Source organism: Pseudocercospora fijiensis (assembly GCF_000340215.1).
Source record: "Pseudocercospora fijiensis CIRAD86 unplaced genomic scaffold MYCFIscaffold_6, whole genome shotgun sequence".
NCBI lineage: Eukaryota > Fungi > Ascomycota > Dothideomycetes > Mycosphaerellales > Mycosphaerellaceae > Pseudocercospora > Pseudocercospora fijiensis.
Genome location: NW_006921537.1, coordinates 3,807,983 through 3,831,595, shown reverse-complemented (window position 1 = coordinate 3,831,595; position 23,613 = coordinate 3,807,983).

Sequence of the window (23,613 nt, the reverse complement as noted above, 5' to 3'; positions counted from 1 at the left end):
AAGGCAAGAAGGGTAAAGGCAAAGGAAAGGGCAAATCTAGTAGTGCTATTAATAATAACAAAGATAAATTAGACTCCTCCTCTAACTCGGAAGATAAGGGAGACTATTAGCTAGACGGCCTTAGTAGGGGCCTAATTAGGGGAGCTATTGCAAAGCCGGGACTAGCTATAGCAAGCTCTAAGAACCTAACAGCTAATACAAAAGTTTAGGACATAGGTACATTACTATACATTATAGGGAATAAGAGCTAGTTTAGCGATCTTAAGCACCTAACTAAGCCTGTTTAGTTCTCCTAAGCAGTAGGAAAATCAAGTATATTACGATTAGGAACTGTTAATATCTTCCTAACCTATAAAGGAAAGAAAACCCTAATTACTCTAATAGACGTCCTCTATTCCCCGAACTTAGATTGCAACCTAATCTTAGTAGAGCGTCTTTAGAAGAAATATAGCATTTACTTAGATAGACCTTTAGGCACTTTAATGCTTAAAGGTAAGCTAATTAGAAAGGTTGAGGAAGTATAAGGAGTACTTGCCCTTAAAGATACTAGAGTCAAAATGCTAGGCTCAGCTTTAAAACTAAACTTAGAATCGAGTTAGAAAGGGCAGCTATTAGCCCTAGCTATCGCTAGACTACGAGCGGATACATTAAGATAGCATTAGAGACTTGGCTACGTCGGCAACAAGATCCTAATAGCTACTAAGGAAGCTATTCTAGGCCTAGAAGAAGTTGATATATCTAAACTCGAGTACTATAAGACCTACAAGCTCTCGAGAGCTTAAAGAGTTGTATTAAGAGAATACAGAACCAGACTAGAAAAAGCCCTTAACGAAGTCTATATTAACCTTATTAGCGTACAACCATTTGATCTGTTTGGAAACAGGTACATTATAATCCTAACTAATGCTAAAACTAGGCTTAGGTAGGGTCTATTACTTCGAAACAAAGACAAGGTAACAAGTAGTAACAAGCTGACCAACTAGATAACTAGAATTAAGAGGCAATACAATAAAATCCCTAAGATTATTTTTAGTAATAGCGGGGGAGAGTTTACTAACAACGATCTAGTATATTTTGCAGAGGAAGTTAGCATTAGATAGGATGTATCTGCACTATATACACCGGAGCAGAATAGTATTACAGAGTCGTCTAATAAGACGATTCTACTTAAGGCAAGAGCAATAATAATTAACTCTAGCCTACTAATGTACTGCTAGTGCTTTGTAGTAATGCATTCGATTTACCTAACTAACAGACTAGTAAACTTAAGAACTAAGGAAGTTCTACTTAAGGCTTTCGAATCAGACTTAAATATCGGCAGTATAGACATTAACCTATCTAAGACGAGACGATTTGGCTATAAGGCATTCAAATACCTCGAATCCGGAGTTGAACGACTTGACTCCTAGAAATTTGCACTAAGAGCTTTCGTTTACTAGTTCATTGGATTCTAAGAAAATTCGTTAACAAACTATCTGCTTTAGAACCCGTACTAGAAGGATAGCGTATAGCAGCATAATATTAGATTCTCTCTATACGTTACCTTTAACGAGGACTTTGTCTATAAAGACAATTTCACTAAGCTTCTAAGTACCCTTTAAGCTTAGGGGGAGTATTTAAGACTAGCTATCCCTTAGGAGACTATTTAGGTACTTAAAACCTAGTCTAACCTTTTATTTAAGTTAGGAATCCTAGCACCATTCCCTAGTAATAACTAAACACCTTAGCACTCTTTAGAACCTTAGGGGGAGCTATTTAGAGGTAGCATCCCTTAGCCTTAGTAGGCTTATAATCAGGAAGATTAGGAAGACTCCCTTATAGCTTAGGGGGAGCAAGGTACACTTAAGCAAGGAACACTACCTTAGCTAACACCTATAGCTAATAAGCCAATACTCTAAAATCACTAACTAGAACTACTAGCTGCCTAGTAGGAAGCTGCTCCTAAGAAAAATTAGTATACTTAAGAAACAGATACTACTAAACTAGAAGACACCCTAATCACTCCCTTCTAAGTCCCTAAGACTACTAGCAAGAGAAAGAGGGCTCCTAACCTACCTTAGCTAAACCCTCCTTAAGCCGAAGTACGACTTAGGTCTAGCAGAGCCGTAGCTAAGTATAACTATAGCAAGATTACTAAGATTACTATAGCTGCTACTATAAGAGATGCTTAGAAGCTAGCTAACCTAACAACCCTAGCTAAAGCCCTAAAAAGGCCTAACTAGGATAAATAGAGAAAAGCCGTTATAAAAGAGATAAGGTCTCTTAAAAAGTCTAGTGCAATCGAGTGGATTCTAGCCGAATCCCTACTAAAAGGCAGAACACCTCTAATAGGAAAATAGGTTTTTAAGATCAAATACCTGCTAGATAGCTCTATTAATAAATATAAGGTAAGATAGATAGCTAGAGGCTTTACGCAGAAGCAAGGTCTTAACTATATTAACACCTATGCTCCTACACTAAGAGCAGCTACTACTAGACTTGTCCTTAGGCTTTTAGTAAACAAAAACTAGAAGCGAAGACAGGTTAATATCGAGACTGCTTTCTTGAATCCCCCTCTAGATAAAGAGATTTTTATTAGACCTCTAGAAGGCGCGCACCTGTTTAAGAAGCACCCTCTAAAGTAGATTATCTGTGTTAGAAAAGGATTGTATAGCCTTAAGCAGGCCGCTAATCTCTAGCACTATAATGCTTTAGACACTCTTCGTTAACTTGGCCTAAGTAGGATAAAGAGTAACTATTGCCTATAGCAAGGTAATAGTATTCTTATCCTCCTTTATATAGATAACTTCTAAATCTTTAGAACCTCTAAGGCAAAGATCGATGCTCTAATTAAAGGTCTTCGTAAGAAGTATATAATTAAGATTGTTACGTCTAACCTATTTCTAGGCCTTTATCTAAAGGAAGACAAGGAGGGAAACCTTACTATCTCCTAGATATACTATACTAAAGAGAAGCTTTAGAAGCATAGCTTAGACTAGTGCAAGCCAATAAAGCATCTACTTAAGAAGCTTTACGAGCCTCTTACAATCCCCTATAACCGTTAGGACTACTAGCTGTTTAATACTATAATTAGTAAAATGCAGTTTCTAGCTAACTAGACTAGACTAGACATTAGCTATACGGTCAACCACCTTGCTAGGTTCCTTTAGAATCCCGGACCTAAGCATATTATAGCTGCTAAACATCTCTAGAGGTACATTGCTAGCATAGTTGATAAAGGACTTGTCTTTAGAAAGAAGAAAACTTTAGAATTTCAGGTATACTCTAACGTAGACTTTGCTAGTAACCCTTTATTATTAAGATCAACATTAGGCGCCCTTGTACTTCTTAACAACACTCTAATTATATAGAGATTATAGCTCTAGAAGGAAGTCGTGCTCTCTAGCACTAAAGCAGAGTATATTGCTCTAATAGAAGCATACAGAGAAATCTGCTAGCTCCGAAATTTAATAACTAAGCTTCAACTACTTACTAGGGAAGAAGTTAACAGGATTTATATCTAGGTAGACAACCAGTTAGCTATTTCCCTTATTAAGGACTACACTAATTCTAAGAGGTTAAGGTACGTTTCCCTTAGGAACTACTACTATAGAGAACAGTATGCCTAGGGAAAGATCAGTATCGAATTCGTTACTACTAACAAACAGCTAGCGGACTGTTTTACTAAGCCCAAATCTCTAAACAAAATTCTCTAATAATATAGCGTCTCTAGGACAAACTCCTAAGTCACTCCTTTAGAAAGAAAAATCTTATTTGTAGGATTAGAAAACAAGCTTTATACACTTATTGAATTTCATTCTAATTTCTAGAAACAGCCTAGCTGCACTATACAGTTTAAGCTGCAAAATTTCTTTTATAACAACATTAAGACCAAGTAGGAAGAAATACCCTAGCCCTTAAGAGTCAGAAACTCTCTAATGCTATAAGGCTTTCACTAATCTAGACTACCTAGCCTATTTCAAAATCGAAAACACACATTACAGCTCTCTATCTACTAAGAAAAAACCGAATCTCCCTAATCAGCTACCTATCTTAGTATTACTATCTTCGTAATTAGAGAAACCCCTCTAAGGACTACTAGAATCACGAGTCGAGCTAGGACTAGTAGACAACCTAGAACCTAGACTACGACTACGTCCCTAAGCAGTAGCCTAGGTATAAGCATTTGCCTACTATAGTAGCAAATTTGCTACTACCTAGGCGCCCTAAGGAGTACTCTAATCGATGCTAGACGGGACTAGCACGTATAGACGACGCTGATTAGTGCCTGCTCTACTCCCCGGATTGCGAGGCGGTAGAGGCGCTATAGGCGTCTAACGATTCGTATTAGAGCGTAGCCGAGAGACGTAACCTAACAAAAGAATTAGTGTTTTTGCTTTAAAAAAATGCATAAGACTAGATTCAACTTACTAGAGAACTCGCATTAACTATAATAATTTAGGCTAGTATAGTTAGTATAAGCGCCCTTTAGGAAAGCGATATCCTAACCGTTAATTCGATAACTTAGAGTTACACACTCTAAGTACGGACCCTTTAACTGCTTATAAGGACCGCACTAGCTGTTACTAATATGCACGCGTCTAGCAGCAGCCGTATACACAAGCGCGGTAGGCAAGTAGTTAACATTCGATTTTAAGCCTAAATTGAATGTCTTAGCCGCCTTACGCAGACGCGGAGGCACACTTAGAAACAGCCGAGCATTATCCTAGCTCGTAATAAAATGCCTAATATTAACGTTGCGTAGCTAAGGCGGAGTCTGCTCCGGACTAATATTAGTTAAGCACTAGATAATTCTCTAGAGAATCGCGACAGTTAACTAAACTTCCTTAAGGACTGCGCCTAGTTAGCAAATTGTTAGGAAAGGGGAAACTCTAATAGCAACACTTACTAGTCTCTATAAGCTAGAGCTTATTATAACGCGAAGGGTGCCGATTCTTGTTTGGATTATTACTACCGCCGCCGCTGCTACTACTACCTATACTACTCGCTATACTCCCTAGGCTAGGGTAAAGAATTATCGCTATAATAAAGTCTCGGCTAGCTGTTAGACTTAAAAGGTCTTAGTAAGAATTTGAATTCTGGTAGAGGCTGCTAGTACTTAGGGGATTGCTAAAGAGTAGATTGCAAAAAGTTCAAGTTGTCTAGTTAAGTTTAAGTGTATTTTATAGGCGCCTACTAACCCTGCAATTACGACTAAGGACATTACTCTAAAGCAAACTAATTAGCAAACAATATAACATAAGCATATACAAGTAGTATAGCATATAAAGCTGCATATAAAGCAGATATAGTCTGACATCTAAAGGCAGTTAGAAGATAAAGTGAAGCTCTAAGCCTAGATTTAGAGTGTCTAATCTGAATAGTATATCATCTCTGCCTAAGGGGGAGTGTTGTAGTTTAGTTAGGTAATATACTAGTTAGCTGACACTATTAGCTGACCTGTACTAAGAGGAAGGACATACAATAGGTATATTGGCTGCAGTTTCTATAGCTAGCTCCTAATCCTTCTTCGTATAGTTACATAGTTGTTAATCCGATAATTAGTTGCATCCCTAGCACGATTCACAACATTATCAACTCTTTGTACGCTCTACCGGCATTCCAAAGATATTTTGGCGACCGTTAAGCGGATGGTTCTTACGGAATTTCGGCTGCCTAGCAATCTAGCCTCTTAAATAGTGCTCTTGTTAGTGAAATCCTAGGTCTATTCGTAACTAGTACTATTGCGGAACGATTCGGTTATAAGAAGAAAATCTGCCTATGCTGTTGCTTAGAGAGGTATAAGCACAATTATCCGAATAACGAGACCTCTGCTAACGTACATCTCGCCCTACCTCCGTTTAGGCCTTTGTGCATTAAGGATTACGTTGCGCGGTAGTGAATTGGTTAGATTGCACGTGATATATTTAAATTAGGGCTAGCTTCCGTCTTTCCGAACAACTAATCATACACTACTCTACCTAATCCTTTGCCTAAAGGCCTAAAGCTAAACCGCTAATTTTTATCGTAGACTCCGCTATTAAACTACTATCTCGCAGCGACACTAACTATCGGTATATCTAACACGCTAAGATTGTAGCGCTACTAATTGCGAATTAGAATATCTAAAAATCTCGTATATACGACGTATATATATTAAGTTATACTAAATCCCGTAAGGCGACTTTATTTATAGCTATCCGCTGCTAGCGTACCTAATATACACCGAAATAACAACTCCTAAATCTCGCGTATCTAACACTTAGAGGTCCTTAATTAGGGCCTTCTAACTAACTTATTTACTATAAGTAACTACGTACGACTTCTTACTATTAAGTTCTCGTCGAGGCGAGAGATAGAGGCCGTAACGACCTCCTTTAATCTTAACCGAACTAACTCGAGGCCCTTCGTAGAGTACTTCTTAATTACTTTAATAAGACACTTAAGTACCTGCGGTATAGTAGTGCTAAGTTCTTATTACTCCGGCGACGCTATTTACTAGTAGCTTAGAAGGCACTAGATTTATTACCCCTAATATACTCGAAATCTCCGCGAGCTCGTAGACCTAGTATTTCCGACTAACATTGCTATAAACACCGTGCTCGTACGATACCGTATTGTTAAGACATAGCTAAATAGCAGACGCGACTTTAGCTAGCTACTCGAGTCGACATTTCGAATACTAATTAATACCTGCGATACTAACTAATATAAGCGGCTCCGACTTAACTAATTAAGCTAATACTTCCGAGCTTAATCGTCGTAGCGGAGATAATTAGTATAGCTCTTCTTATCTAATAGAAGCGCTACTAATATCTAAACTAGACTATTATAGCGAAGAAGATATCGGCCTACTACCTCGACTAGACGATAAAGACGAGGAAATGCCTACTCCGGAAGACCTACCGCTACTAGGAGAGACTTCCGATATGCTAGGCCCTTTATCCGATCTGCTAGGTCCTATATTCGCTAGTATATTCGCTAGTCTAGCACTCGATAAAGATCGCCGCCGCTAGCGCTAGTACTATAGCAACTACTACAACTCTAAGAATATACTAGGCGATAAGGACCGCTTAGCTACTCGCCGCTAGCCTACTCGCCTTTAGCCTACTAAAGAGCGCGCTACTCCTCGCCGCCTACGAACCGCTAATCGCAATATTATATATAATTAGCTAGTTAATAATAGTCTAACTAAGGATAAGGATGCTAATATAGATAAAGAGCCGTAGAGCGAGGGCGAACTAGAGCGTAAGCGCCGTGCTAGTAATGCCTCCGATAATAACGATTAGCCTATTTAGTATCCTAGTAAGCGCGGCCTTAATAAGATAAACGATAAGGAAGAGGGCGAACTCGAGCCTACTAGCAATCGTAGTCCGCGCCGTATACTAAAGTAGAAGTACGCCCTCGCTATAAAGCACCTTGCTTAGCTTAAATTACCGATAGAAAAGATATTGTTTATATAGTTTAGTAATAAGGGCACTAAGACCTATCGTAAGCGGATATAGGCTATATAAGACATACTGCCTAATAAGCATCTTATTAGTACTGTCTAGCTGCGAGCTAAGGTTAAGAACTTAATTAGCAAGAAGTTCTTTAATACGTACAAGCTAGAAGACAGTCTTGCCGCACTACGTCGCCTATCCGAGATATACGATATAATCTATAATATCGCCCTAAATTAGTACCGCCTTCTCGAGGATTTTATACTACTAAATACCTGTAAGGATACTATATAGCGAGCAATGTCGTTCGAGGACAAGCGGAATATAATATAGAAGCGTATCTATACGATTACGTATGTAGTAGTATATTTAATAGTACTAAAGCGGGCCTCCTAGATGCTAAAGTCGCTTAGCCTTCTATTAGTATATATTAGCAATCTTCTAGTACCTCTTATCGACACCCTCTATAGTATAGATCTGCTTCCTACGTATAAGACTATACAAGCCTTAATTAAGAAGAATGCTAATACTTAGCAGCTAAAGATCTTAGAATAGGCTAAGTTATATATCTAGTAGATCTGCTACGACAACTTTAATCGCTAGGCAAAGCGGAAGGACTAAGGCATTACCGATAATAATAAACAGGTTAATATTACTAACTCGTGTGTTGCCCTCTACGAGGATATACTAGAGGGTAGTTTAACGCAGGATATACTAGACCGCTCGAAGCTAGTCCTAACTAAGAACATTATCTAAAACATCGACAATAATAATGCTATTATAGTAGTCGAAATGTACTAGCTCTACGAAGCTTGTATATATGTATTTAGTAACGCGATTAAGACGATCTTTAAGGTAGCGAAGGATACCGGCAACCTAGTCAAAGAACTAGTATATCCGGAGATTGACTATAGCTTCCGTAGCAAGACTTAGCTACTAGCTATGCCTCTATCGTAGAATAATAAGATCTCGAATAAGGGCACCGCCTTAGTATACGACGACATCTACTAGGGCAATCTAGGTCTAAAGCTAGAGGATCCGATTTTCGATAATAGATTAATTATTAACGTTAGTAATTAGCTAACTATCGAGCGTATGTTAGCTATAATCTTTAGTAGTGTCGAGAACAAGGCTATATACGATAGGAAGCAGCATGTCCTTCTAGTGCCCGCTTGGTTCTATATCTTTATAAACCTATACTTTATACTATTCCGTACCTATTAGAACAAGAACAAGGCCGGCGATCGTATAGACTTCTCTCTGTTATCGGATATCGATTTCTAGGGTATAAAAGAGATTAATCTAAAGTTACTAAAATTCTTCCGTATATAGAGACTACTAAAGCGTTGCTTTAAGGCCCGTACCGTCGCCGTATTCCGCTTGATTATAGTTAACCGTAGCTATATCTCTAAGGATCTTGTTAGCGAAGGTAACTAGACCTAGCCTAAGGTCGTTAAGTAGGCTATTGTCGAGAAGATGTCCGCTACTAAGTATATAGATATCCTAAAGGAGATGTATAAGCTGCTCCTATTACTAGAAGTATAGGAGGGAATGCCTAATCGACCTACCTCTACCGATAATGGCGCTGTACTAGCTAGGCTAGATAGGGCCTTTATATCTATATATAGACTAATAAAGGAGATCTCTTTGTTTCTACGCGTCCGCTATACTGTCCGTATATAGGATGTCGGTTACCTTCGTCGATGCGTAGACTATACGATCCCTATATTCCTTAGAGCTAGACAGAGCAACTATAGTCGTCTAATAACCTATTTCCATTTCCTCCTTAATAAGGGTAGTACTAAGGACCTATTGTTAGAGCCAAAGAGGCTATACGTGATTGGCATATAATTAGGCCGAGTAAAGCTAGGGTCTTAGTGCCTTAGGCAGGGCTTAGCGCTTAGCGTTAGGCTAACTCTCCTACCTTCCTCCCTCTTCTCCTAGATCCTTATCGAATACTACTCGTACCTACTACTACCCTATCTACCTGCTGATATACCCTTCTTATACAGTATTCGATCCACCCTTTAAGGGCAGCAGCTAGATAGTCCTTATTTCAAGCTTTTAGCGGTATAGCTATAATAACTAATCTGACTATATTGCGCCCGAAGAACGGGACCTACACGTACTATTCTATCGAAACAACCGTACTAATTATCAAGCAAGGCCTTCTATACGGCCTATTACACCGAGTTAATCGCACTAAGCCGATATCCACTAATTCCGCTACATCCGTATCTTAGGGGCCTACAATACATTATTAGTGTCACCCCTTACAATAGCGGGCTTATTACGAAGCAATAACAACCGTGCTACCGCTAGCAGCGCCAGCAATAACAACGCTAGTGGCACAGTTCCCGCTAAAGTGCCTACTAAAGTGCCTCCTACTAAAGGGCCTACCGGAGAGCCTATTAAAGAAGAACCTATAATTCTAGGTAACGACCTAGAATTGCCTGTCGACGATATTCTTAACAATATTATTAACCGTCGATATAGCTAACTAGCCTTTAGGCCCTAGCTAGTAGCGAGACTTTAAGAAGCTACCCAAAACAGGCTTACTGCCCTACGTTAAGAACAATAGCTAAAGGATAATCTCCTCGAGATTCGCCGCCTTTAGGAGGCCCTAACAACTAATACTAAGCCGATAGTAGGGCCTTCCTCGCTATCAGTTCTAGTCTAAAAGAAGGATGCTAAACTTAAGGACTGCACCGTATTTAATAGCTCTAGCCGAAAGCAGTATAACGACTACATCCGTAACTGTGAGCTTAACTAGCGCAACGCACTAAGAGCGCTACTAGACGACTATTCCTTGGTCGTATACGCTATATAGTACATTAATGGCGACCTAAAGCGTACATAGGATAACCATTTTGATTCCCTTTACGACTAGACCGCTATTTAGTAGCAAGACTATAAGACTATTATGCTAGATACCCTTAGAAACCCTATACTAAGGCAATAATACGCTTAGGACCAATACCTTCGAGCTAAACAAAAGACTAATCAATCGGCTCGCTTATTTAAGGCCTATTTAAAGACCCTCGAGGACGATTTGCTAGCCAAGACCGACTCTATCTAGATTTCCGAAATACGCCCTAAATTGCGATAGGAATTGGTCCTTGAATTGGACCGCCGCCGTGTATTTGAACAGACTAATCTTATACGCATTCAATTTATAGTTGAAGTCGAGACTATAGAGCGTATAGTATAGCTCTAATAACGGTTGGAATCCAAGATACGCCTAGCTACCTATCGTAGCCGCGGAGGAAACTAAGGTTCCTACTAGAACAATAGTGCTAACAATAGGAATAGTAGCAACGACCGTAGGAGAAGCCGTAGCCGACGGCTATATAGAGGAGGCCGTAATAGGGGCCGTAGAAGGGGCTCGTATCCCTATAATACTAACCGCTCGACTAACAATAGTAGCAACAATAGCTACGGTAGTCTACTAACCGGGTTAAAGTGCTTCAATTGTAATAGCACTAGCTATCTACTAGGCTAATGCGACAAACCTAAGGACTAGGCCCGAATCGACCGTGCTGCCGCTAAGCACCGAAAGCACCTCTTAGCAGCTAACGCTACCCCTGTAGGCTAACCTTCGAAAAAAGAGTAAGCGCCGCACTAACTGTTAGCCTCGTACGGCGTAAGACTATCGACATTGTGCTAGCTATTACTCGTACCTGTCTTATATCCGGGCCCGACACTAACTATAAGACTAAGGTTACACTAGATCTAGGAAATTCAGTTAGTGCCCTTATTAGCTATCGCCTAGCTAAGCAATTAGACCTTCGACAACTGCCTAGGACTAACCTACTAACCCTTGCTTAGTTTAATAACGCTCGGCACTTGACCTATAGGGCCTACTATGTCTATATAGCCCTAAAGGACGACCTCGGTAATAAGCGCCTGCTAAACTTTACTGCCTACGCGGTGGACATAGATAGCCTCCTATCTAAGATTGTTATTAGCAACCCTGTTCTTAAGTACTATGCTATAGTTATAGACTTAGGCAGTTAACAATAGCGATTTAGAATCGCTAGGAAAGAGGACATTAAATACATTGATATTAGCGAGTGCCCTAATAATATTAGGGTCCTATTCATTAGCAACCTAACCCTAGCCGATCCGACGGCCGACCTGCTCGGTAGTAATAACGATGAACCTATACCCCCTAATGATCCTAATCAGCTTGCTCGTATACTAGAGCCTATCCGAGAGACCTACATTAATGTGTTTGAACACTACCTAGCATCGACATTGCCTATATTCAAAGAGACGGATTATAAGATTGATATTATAGAGGGCAAGGAGGTCCCTTTTAGCCCCCTCTACAACCTTAGTGAACGAGAGCTTGCTGTATTGCGTAAGTACCTAGAGGAAAACCTAGCTAACGGTCGCATTCGGTACAGTAACAGCCCTACTAGCGCCCCTATCCTATTCGTACTAAAGAAGGATAGTAGCCTACGTCTATATATTAATTATCGTAGGCTTAACGCTGTTACTATTAAAGACCGCTGCCTACTTCCTCTTATTAATGAGACCCTCGATCGCCTTTCTAGTACTTACTACTACACTATATTGGACATTAAGGACGCCTATTACCGTATCCGTATCCGTAAGGGCGATGAATAGAAGACAGCCTTTCGCACTCGTTATAGGCATTTCGAGTACTTAGTTATGCTATTCGGCTTAGCCAATGCCCCTATAACGTTCTAGTCCTATATTAATCGGGCCCTTTTAGGCCTATTAGACTATCTCTATATAGTTTACCTAGATAACATCCTAGTTTATATACACTTACCTAACATTGCGGAGCACTAGGCTGCAGTCCGCAAGGTGCTCGATCGCCTACGAGCCTATAGACTATATTACAAGCCTTCTAAATGCACCTTTGCTACTAAGGAGGTGTCCTTCCTTAGCTTCCTCGTATTAACTAAGGGTGTTAAGGCTAATCCTAACCGGATTAAGACTATTACTAAGTAGCTAACGCCTACTAGTATTAAGGAGCTTCAATTATTCCTAGGTTTTGCTAACTTCTATCGTCGCTTTATTAAGGGCTATTCACGATACGTAATGCCCCTAACTGAGCTTACTAAAACCAAGGCCAACCCGACTAGAGAGTTTAAATAGACTAACAGAGCACAAGCCGCTTTTAACGGCCTAAAGTAACGCTTTACTAATGTCCCCTTATTGCACTATTTCGTGCTAAGCAAGCAGATCCGAATTAAGACTAACGCTTTACAGTTCGCTATATCGGCTATTATATCGTAGCAATTAGATAATAACTATCACTAGCACCCGATTGCCTTCTTTTTACGAAAGATAATCGATATAGAACGTCGATATAAGACCTACGAGCAAGAGCTCTTAGCAATCGTAGAAGCCTTCAAGTATTAGCGCTACTATCTCGATAGTGCTTAGCACACAATTCAGGTCTATATAGACTATAACAACCTCCGTAGCATCCTTAAGGTTACTAGGGTTATAGGTCGATAGGCTAGATAGGCCGTCTACCTCGCCGGGTTCGATTTTGATATATTATATCGGTTAGGCGTAAGCAACCCTACTAATAGCCTATCGAGGCGGCCTAATTACAACAGCGAGACCTAGCATATTAATTCTTTGTTTCCAACCCTGTAGCACAAGATCGCTATAGCCCGTATTGTTAATAAGCAAGCGTAGGATAAGCGGCTTACCGGACTCCGCGACAGCTTAAAGCATATTAATACTCTTGCTATATTAACAGTGCGTATTAAGGTAAGAGCTAAGGACATAGACAGGAGAAGTTATAATAACTCCCTAGTCGACATCGCAATATATAGTAACAGCGATAGCACTAATATAGTTGATCCGGCTACTAGTACTATTAGATATATACAATGCGTACCTCGTTTAATAGCGAGGGTGCTATTAAATAACCTTACAAATAGGGATAGTTAATCGTTTATAGATAAGCTATTACGGGCTTAGCAGAGGGACGCCTTTGCTACTAAACGTATAGACAAGCTTGTAAGTAGGCGAAAGACTCGATCTAGTAAGAGTAATTAGTCGATCGACGATAAAGGTTACTTAAGGTTCAAGGGCAGATACTATATCCCCGCTGAATAATCGATTAGATAAGAACTTCTCAAGCGACACTATAATAGTAAGCTTGCCGGTTACTATAGTATAGAGAGGTCGTACGAGCTACTATCGCGCATATACTACTAGCTAAATAGTAAGCGGGACATAAAGGATTACGTAAACACGTATGCCGTATATCAACGAGTTAAAGCACCTAAGCACTTGCTATTTAGCGAGTTGTCTTTACTCCCTATTCTAAAGAAGCCTTTTGCAGAGCTTACAATAGACTTTATTATAGGTCTTCCCCCTACTAAGCGAAGAGGAAGTAAAGACGTCTTTAACGCTATACTAGTTATTGTAGACCGATTTACTAAGGGTGCTCGCTACATTCCTACTCGCAAGGATTGGACTGCTATTGATATAGCAGAGGCGCTATAGACTAACATCTTCTATACCTATTAGGGAACACCTAAGGGGATAGTCTCCGATAGGGGCTCGATATTTACATCGCACTATTAGAGCGAAATATGCCTATAGCTAAGACTGAAGCATCGGCTATTAACAGCCTTCTATCTATAGACTAACGGTCAAATAGAGAGACAGAATGCTACCCTATAGTAGTACCTACGTAGTTACATTAACGAGAATCCTAAGGATTGGGTCAATCTCCTATAGCCTATAGAATTCGTGTATAATAATAGTGTACACTTATCAACCAAGGTTTTACTATACATAGCTATAATAGGTCAAAACGCCGCGTTGCTATAAGATCCATTTACCTCGCTCGAGGCCGAGCGCAAGGAAAGGGAAGCGCGTTAAGTACTAGAGACACTAGCGGCAATAGAACGTATCTAGAAGATACGAGAAATCCATGCTAAGATAGCTAAGAAGTTGACAAAGGCTTAAGAATACTAAAAGGCCTACTACGATAAGCGTTATATACTAATAACCTTTAAACAAGGCGATATAGTTATGCTTAGCACTAAGAACCTCCGCATCCGTAAACACCTATCGCCTAATAGTAAAACAAGGCCCAAGCTCGCACTAAGATACATTAGCCTATTTCGCATCCGAGAACCGAAGGGCAATAGCTAGGCCTACTAGTTATAGCTTCTACCTTATTACACTATCTATAACACCTTCTATATCTCCCTTCTTAAACTATACTACTAGCGCGAAGGCGATAAAGCACCTACTAAATCCGAGGACATACTAGCTAATAGCGAAGAGCTATAGTCTATAGAACGTATCCTAAAGCATCGGACTAGGTAGGGCAAGAAGGAGTACCTATTGAGATAGCAAGGCTATTTACCTAAATAGGACTTATAGGAGGCTAAAGACTCGTTTGAAGATATAACTGAGTTGTTAAATGAGTATTGGACTAGCGTAAAGAACACAAAGAAGGCCAAGAGCTTATAATGCCTATAATGTTACTACTAAGCCTAGGAACAATGCCACCCCCGGGGTACTATTAGCTAACTAATTAGAGGCAAGCAATTGTTAGCAACAAAGGACAATAAGACTATACCACTAGGGTGAACGCGCACTGAGTGTTAACAAGCGCGCTATAACGCGTTAACTATTCGCTGCTCTTCTAGGAAACTACCTCTCTACTAACGCGCCCTATAGGTCCCCCTCTTGTTCCTTTATTCTATCGAGGCTTTAAGGCCTAGGCGATCTGCGAGGACGGCGCGCGCGTAAATAGCGATAGTAATAATAACGACGGCGCGGCCGGCGCGGCTATATTAGTAATAGTGTTGCGGAGTATACTACTGTTTAAGAAAGGAAGGACACCGCTATATTAGTAACGGTATTGCCGAGTTATTGTTAGTTGAAGAAGGTAAAGTTAGCGCTAAGACGACTAGCGCTACTATTGTTAACATTACTTACTGTTATCGCTACGCCTATAGACACAACCTTACCTATACTACGAGCCTAAGGCACCTTTAATTAAAACTTTAATTAAAGCTTTAAGCCTATTAAAGGTTTGATTAAAACCTTAAGGCTAAGTCAAAACTTTAACTAAGTTAAAAGATTGAGCGACTAATAGACTAACTAAGGACAAAACTATAGAGCTAAGCTAGCCGGGGTCGATCTTACGGACAATAGGTTACTCCTCGATCTATCTAACCCTTTAAGCGAGGCGAACCTCCACTACTACACTTACAATAGCCTTTACCTATAGAAACTAGACGAGCTGTATTTTTTTAAAAAGATAAGATAAGATTGACACTTAAAGGCTACTAAACCTAGCCAATTAGGGCTAGCGAAACTACGAACAATAAGAACAACCCTCGGAACGGACAAACCCTCGGAGCGGACATTTCTAGGTCTTTTAGAGTAGACGCAGAGAACTCGGTACGATATCACTTAGAGCGGAGGCAGGGCTACAATACCTCGTACGTCTACCTATTGCAGTAGGGAAGACGCGCTCGTATTGTAATTAGTCGAAGGCCCTCAATTCTTGTAGATATATATTACTTTATAGTTTATTATATATAGAGATAGCGCAGTTAGAGTTATACATTGTATTGTTTAGAGGTGAGGTTTGATATAGTTACATAATTAGGTAGTTGAGTGTTCAATTTAGTGCGGGCTAAGCAGCTTATTAGACTTGCTAAGTTAGCGGCAGTAGAGGTCGTAGAACATAGACAGGCTACGAGGGCGCGGCCTTTAGAAGGGAAGCGTGTGTTAGAGCCAAAGAGGCTATACGTAATTAGCATGTGATTAGGCCGAGTGAAGCTAGGGTCTTAGTGCCTTAGGCAGGGCTTGGCGCTTAGCGTTAGGCCAACTCTCCTACCTTCCTCCCTCTCCTCCTAGATCCTTATCGAATACTACTCGTACCTACTACTACCTTATCTACCTGCTAACATACCCTTCTCACACCTATAGAAGGCGGTCCTTACTACTACAACAGTTAATTAGTCTAGAAAGAAGGGCTATACTATCGGTAGTAATAAGATAATTAAGCTTATTAACTATACCCTATCCGAGGACTATAATCGCCTTGCTAATTCGACTTATAGACTTGCTACTGCCTTTAAGCGAGTATCGATAAACCGAGAGTTATCTCGCCTTATCCGCGATATGTTTAAGGAGAATTCTAGTGTCTATCGGACTAGTTACTATACTAATAAGGATATTAGCGCAGGCGTATTTAATCGAGCTAATAAGATCCGTATCGATAGGTTCGCGAAGTAGTAGCACGGAGATTTTACGCTCTCGGACGATATCTAGAATATCGGTGCAGATTAGATACTATTAGTCGTCGAGAACTTTAACGCTACTAACTAGAACTTTATTTAAGGCCGTACTACGGTACGAGAATCTAATGCCTTAGAGGGTCCTAATACTATAGAGCGCCTAGATAGTGTTAATTACGGTCTAATTAAGGATGTAGTACTTAATCTAGAGCGAGATAATGTATAGGTTTAGCTTGCAGATAGTACTACTTAGCTATTCGAGGGTATAGAAACCTAGGACCTAACTAGCATAGGCACTAGCGCTAGCGCTAGCGACGGTAGAGTAGAAGGAGCTAATATAGGTCTCCTCGCACGCATAGGTAGCCTTAGTAGTAAGGATAGCAGTAACTTTTAAAGGAACAGAGCATAGAGTATAGAGTATAGAGTATAGAGTACGGAGTATAGAGCATAGAGTATAATATTTAATATATTAAGGAAGGACTATTCTTGTCTAAGCACTAAAACAACGCCTATAATGTTGTCGTTGTCCTATAGTAGCTCTAGATTGAAGTAGTAGCGGTAGACTAGAGTGCGTGCCTTAATAGCTAGCTAGGCTAGGCGTATAATAATAGCTTAATAGCTAGCTACGAAGGGTTTAGCTAGGCGTACGATAATAGCTTAATAGCTAGCTACGAAGGGTTTAGCTAGGCGTACGATAATTGCTTAATAGCTAGCTAGGCTAGGCGTACGATAATTGCTTAATAGCTAGCTAGGCTAGGCGTACGATAATTGCTTAATAGCTAATAGCTCCGTAGACTAGAGTGCGCGCCTAGCGGCGAAGTAGTAGCGGTAGACTAGATTGCGTAACTCGTCGGTAGTAGACTAGATTGCGTACCTAGCGGCGAAGTAGTAGCGGTAGACTAGATTGCGTGCCTAGTAGACTAGAGTACGTGCCTCGTCGGGGGTGTTTATAAAGTCGAAGGGTTTAGCTAGGCGTACAATAATAGTTTAATAGCTAGCTACGAAGGGTTTAGCTAGGCGTACGATAATGGCTTAATAGCTAGCTACAAAGGGTTTGGCTAGGCGTACGATAATGGCTTAATAGCTAGCTAGGCTAGGCGTATAATGCCTCTAGTCGCTAGCAATTCTGGCCTTAGGCATTCGACTAGCAGTCGGCGGCTATTGCGTTAAAAGTGCGATAATATATAGCCGTTATTATTGCCTTGCTATTGCAGCTAAATAGCGCAATCCTATTAGTAGAGGCAAACCTTACCTGCGATGCGCTAATATAGACCTACGCTTCCTAGTTTAACTTCTTCTTCTTCTTCTTCTTCTATATACACTAATATACTAATACCCCTAGTAACATACTAGCTATTAGCTTCTAATAGTAATAGTGTCGATACCTCTTTATCGTATATAGGTAGCTCTATAGCGATTAATACTATCTCCTAACTAGTCCTACGGCTTGCTACCGATAGAACCGCTTAAGTTAGTTAAGGTTCCTCGGTAGGTAGTTTGTTTAGTCCTTTTAGTCTCCGATAGGCTTTATCGACGCAAGACGTTGCGAAGGCGACTCTCCGAGCGAGTAGGTATACTATAGCTTTAGCGGGCGTCGACTACGCATTTAACCGAAAGAGTATAGTTTTATTAGAACATCGCAGTCTTAGTGCAAACTGCAGAGGTCTTAGATAGATTAGCGGAGGTAAAAACTCTTTAGTAAGGTATACCTATAATGCGGCTAACGGTCTAACTCGGTAAAAACTCTTTAGTAAGGTATACCTTAAGTAGCGGCTTAATAGCGACTCTCCTACTAAGTAGGTTAATAGACTAAGTAGGTTAATAGGCTCGTAGCATTGCTATAGGTCTAACTCGGTAAAAACTCTTTAGTAAGGTATACCTTAAGTAGCGGCTAGGCCTAACTCGGTAAAAACTCTTTAGTAAGATATACCTTAAGTAGTAGCTATAGGCTTCCTACGTTCGGATTCTTTATAGGATAATATACGCGCATCTAGTTAAGTTGGCGTAACGCCTTCGTTAGGACTGTTAGTTATAATAACCTTAGTGCGTAAGGGCCTCTAGTGTACTTAAGCCCGAAGGCGCTTAGTCTTAGTCTTTACTGCTATACGACTGTAGCCCTTTGCGTATTAAGACTGCTATTCGACTGCAGTGCGCACCGATCCGAACCGAGCGTATTAAGACTATTATCCGACTGTAGTACGCCTCCTCTTCTATTCTAGTAAGCGTATTAACATTGCTATACGACTATAACGCGCTCGACAACCCTTTTCTATAGTGTCTCTAATACTAAGGGCGCGGTTATACTCTATTGTTGTCTAGGTACTAATAAGTGTCGCTTTAGCGAATAAGCTATTATTGTTTCGCTTAATAAGTCCCTTCCTATACACCTCGCGTACTATAGTTAGTAATAGAATGCGTTAATTATTACGTATTACGCGTAGTATATAGGCTATATATAATGCTAGTATACTTCGGAGTGTGTGCTTCTATAGCCGCTTAGTGCCGCTAGTTAATTAGATCCCCGGACGCTACTGTTCGTTTTCTCTGCCTTATATAGTAACTAGTTATCGGAATGATCGTTCTAGGGAGAGTCTAAGCAATAGAGGGCGTTAACGTAAGAGGGCTATCGTAGCTTCTCGAAGGGTGCTTTTACGAGCGCTCGATATATATTATCGCCCTACGTATCTATCCTTACTATATATATTGTAGTGTCTATAAGAGCATGCGGTATAATAAGTATAGTACTAGTCTCGCTAGTCTCGCTAGTAACTTCTCGCTAGTAACTTCTCGCTAGTAACTTCTCGCTAGTAACTTCTCGCTAGTAACTTCTCGCTAGTATTAGTAACTTCTCGGGTTTCGGAGGCGGTTCTTAGTGCCTAAGGCGGCCGTCGTTATCGTATTAGACACTTTTGTTAGCGCTATTTGCTAGAAATGCGCGCAATCGGCGTATCTTGCTATATTAGTAATGTGCTATTATAAAAGTCGTAAAAGTCGTAAAGTCGGTATTGTAAATGCGCGGAAGGAAGCAGCTATAACGTTTAATCCTACTAATTAAGCGCTCTACTATACTAAATCCGGGGTCTTAGCGGGACTCGGTATCCTTATCGCTGCCTCGAATTTACGCTTCTCGCCTAGCTCTTATATACTATCGATACCTACGACTATCGATACCTACGACTATCGATACCTACGACTATCTACAAACCCTTATCGCAAAGGACACGATAGAAGAGCCTGCTTAGCGAGCTTACAAGGATATAATAGAAGGGTAGTTAGGAAGGACCTTATTAAATGCTAATTCTAGTACTATCCCTATTGCTAATTCTAGCTTAACTAGGCATTATATATTATACGCTAGCTCTTATAGAAGCAACTTAACTAGGCATTATACGCTAGCTCTCGCAGAAGCAGCTAAACTAGGCACTACTATACGCTAGCTCTCGTAGAAGCAGCTAAACTAGGCATTACTATACGCTAGCTCTCGTAGAAGCAGCTAAACTAGGCTAGCTCTCGCAGAAGTAGCTAAACTAGGCATTATACGCTAGCTCTCGTAGAAGCAGCTAAACTAGGCACTACTACACGCTAGCTCTCGCAGAAGCAGCTAAACTAGGCTAGCTCTCGTAGAAGCAGCTAAACTAGGCATTATACGCCTACTCTCGTAGAAGTAGCTAAACTAGGCTAGCTCTTGTAGAAGCAGCTTAACTAGGCCTACACTCGTAGAAGCAACGCGATCGAGCGTAGTATTACGGCTTACTTTTCCGGGGATAGGACAAGGACTTAGCGAGCTTATAAGGATATAATAGAAGGGTAGTAAGGAAGGACCTTATTAAATGCTAATTCTAGCGCTAATTCTAGTGCTATCTCTAGCGCTAATTCTAGTGCTAATTCTAGTGCTAATTCTAGTGCTATTTCACCGCTAATTGCAGCGCTATCTCTAGTGCTAGTGCTAATTCTAGCGCTAATTCTAATGCTAGCGCCAATCTCTACTACCTACTCGGCAGATACTAGGACAGGATATCGTCGTTAACTCTACTACTACGGCTGCTCGCTATACTTAAGCTCCTCGTACGCGCGCCCTCGCTATATAGACCCTTAGTAGCCTAAGTAATACGAATATTGCGACTACTACGACGACTAATATAAGCTTGTATTAACTACTTAGTTGCTTCTTCTACGGTAATATCGTACTCCTTGTCGACGGCCGGATTAGTAGAAGCAGAAGAAGAAGCAGATTAGGCTTAGCTAGGGTCTAGTTAAGCACTATAACGACGACGCTTCCTAGCGGGTAGTGCGTTACTATTAGAAGGACTAGCAGCATCGTTGCTATTAGATAGAGGGTTAGATAGTGCCGCGGTAGCAGTCGTCTACTAAGCCTACTAAGCCTGCTAAGCCTGCTAAGCCTGCTAAGCCTACTAAGCAAGACTGTTTTATATACTAGACTAGCGGATAGTGTTCGTAAAGGCAGAGCGTCTTAGGGACTAGTTTAGGTCGCGTAGGTCTGCCTCTATTTCCTCTCGGGTCCTAGGTGCTACTAGCCGTAGTTCGGACGAGCTACCTTTACCTCCTATAGTCTAGTTATAATGCTCTGTAATAGCAGCCGCTATATCTTCCTTAGCCTTCTTTATAGCCTCCTCTTTCGCCTTCTGTTCGGATTTATATGCTTCCTAATTAGTATATACCTGCTTAGTAATACTAATAATAATAGCTAGCAATTCTTCGAGGTTATCCTTATATTACTAATTATTTAGTTCTAGTGCGACCTATAATAGCCTATCTGTGCTAAGATTCAGATCCTCCTAGGCATCGTATAACCGAGTAAGTAGGAAGACCTCCGATACAGACTATATTAGTCTGTCCTTTATATATATACTAGCTAGTATACGGAACAAGCGGTTCTTACGCGGGTATAGGGTATCGACCTTCTCCGAGCACTACTTCTTAATGTATTTAAGTATACAGCTAGGTCTCGTGCCTTTGCCTAGTAGATTAACCGGCTTAATACGCTTTACCGGTAGCCCGGGCAGCTCGGCTATTAGGTTAGTATTATAGATATTACAATAGTCCTTTAGATCTAGCTAGCCTAGTAGGTATAGAAACTAAGTTAAATGCTCTCCGTAGTGCTCGTTTATTACTACGCGAAAGTAGCGACTAGGGATCTTAAGGTAATCGTTTAGGGCACCTAAGAAGATCTTTGGAATCTTCTTTCGGCTCTCTAACTTAGACGTATTCTAAGTATTGCTCTCCTTAGATTTGCCTTTACAACGGGGCGCATTATCTCTAGTATCTGTCTTAGTATCGCTATATATATTATCCTAATTACTCGCGCCGCCGATATCCTCGCTAGGAAGCTCTTATCGCAGTCTGCTAGGTCCGGCAGCGCGTATACGACTACGACTACGACTACGACTACTGCCTCTGCCTCTGCCTCTACCTCTACTACGACTACGACTACGACTACGACTACGATCGCTAGCCTACGACTGTATCTATATTAGTAGAAGAATAGAAAGCATACTAGCGCCTTCTAGCATTCGCTTAATATAATCTCCGGTATAGTATAGTACAAAGAAGAACGCCCGAGGCCGATAGAAGTATAGTATATCGAAGAATCCCTCCGAGTATAAGAGAGCTAGTCGTCGAGCAATGCGGCTAAGTCGCTATTAAAGGTTACTAGTATTACGAGTAATGTTAAACTTCTATTAGTATATATCCGCGATGTCTAGCATATCTAGACCGATACTAGCGGTAGTAGTTGCTGCTATATAGCGAATGTTAGAGTCTAGCTTATAATACTTATTATACCGATTATCCTAGTCTAGCTTAGGTACCTTTATAGTATAGAAGGAGATAGTACGGTAGACATTAATACTAGGACCTGCGCCGTACTAATATCTCTTAGTATAGTCCGGATTGTCCTTAGTTAAATATAGCAACTAGCTACGAGCGATATCGACGAAGTTAGCGATATACTTATAGCTATCGATAAATACTAAGGACTTGCGTATGTTCTATAGTGTTACTAATCCCTTCGTAACCTCCTTCTCTTCTCTATTAGGAATTAGCGGATAGGATACGGCATTATCGATTACTATATATAGTATATCGTAATCGGTTAGATACTCCCTCGGAATAAACTTAATAATATATATAATTTCCGGGCGATCGATACTGCTACGGATAATCTTAGTCTCGTACGGATTAAGTCCCTCTTTACGTATACTAGTATACTTTATCGCATACTTAGTATACTCTTTATCTATAGTAGCCGAGGTTAATAGAGTACTAGTATCGATATGCAAGCGATCGCGCAATTAACCGACCTACGAGTATTTATCGCAGAAGCTAGAAGGTTTACCCTAGTTATAGATTAGATATGCCTTATCGATAACAACTAGGCCGACCTTCTCTCGTATATACCCGTCGTTTAGTAGCGAGAGAAATTGCGGTAATACTACCTATTCTAGGCTAAGCAGAATATGCTAGAGCTTACTATTAAGGATGTTCTTAAATATGCCTAGGTCGATTTTCTTAGTTTTAGTAGAGATATATACTAAGTAGACTAGACTACTAGTGTTACTAGCTATACGCTCGATTGCTGCTACTTGTTCGGCGCCTAAGCGGTTTAATAGCACTACTTAGATAGTAATTATACTAGTTAGCATTATAAAGCCCTAGAATAGCAGACTCTTTCCCTCGCCTATACGAGTAATAAATAGGACATTATTCTAGCTATAGATAAGTGCGTATATTACTATCTTCTACGCTAGTATAGGAACGAATGCTAAACTAGGGTACTTAAAGTCGAGGAGTTTCGTTAAGCCCTTCTCGATAATTTCCGCCTAGTACTAAATAGTCTCCTTAAATTAGCCTACTTACTATACTAACTCTTAAATACGCGCAAGGGATGTCTCTAGATCTATAGTCTT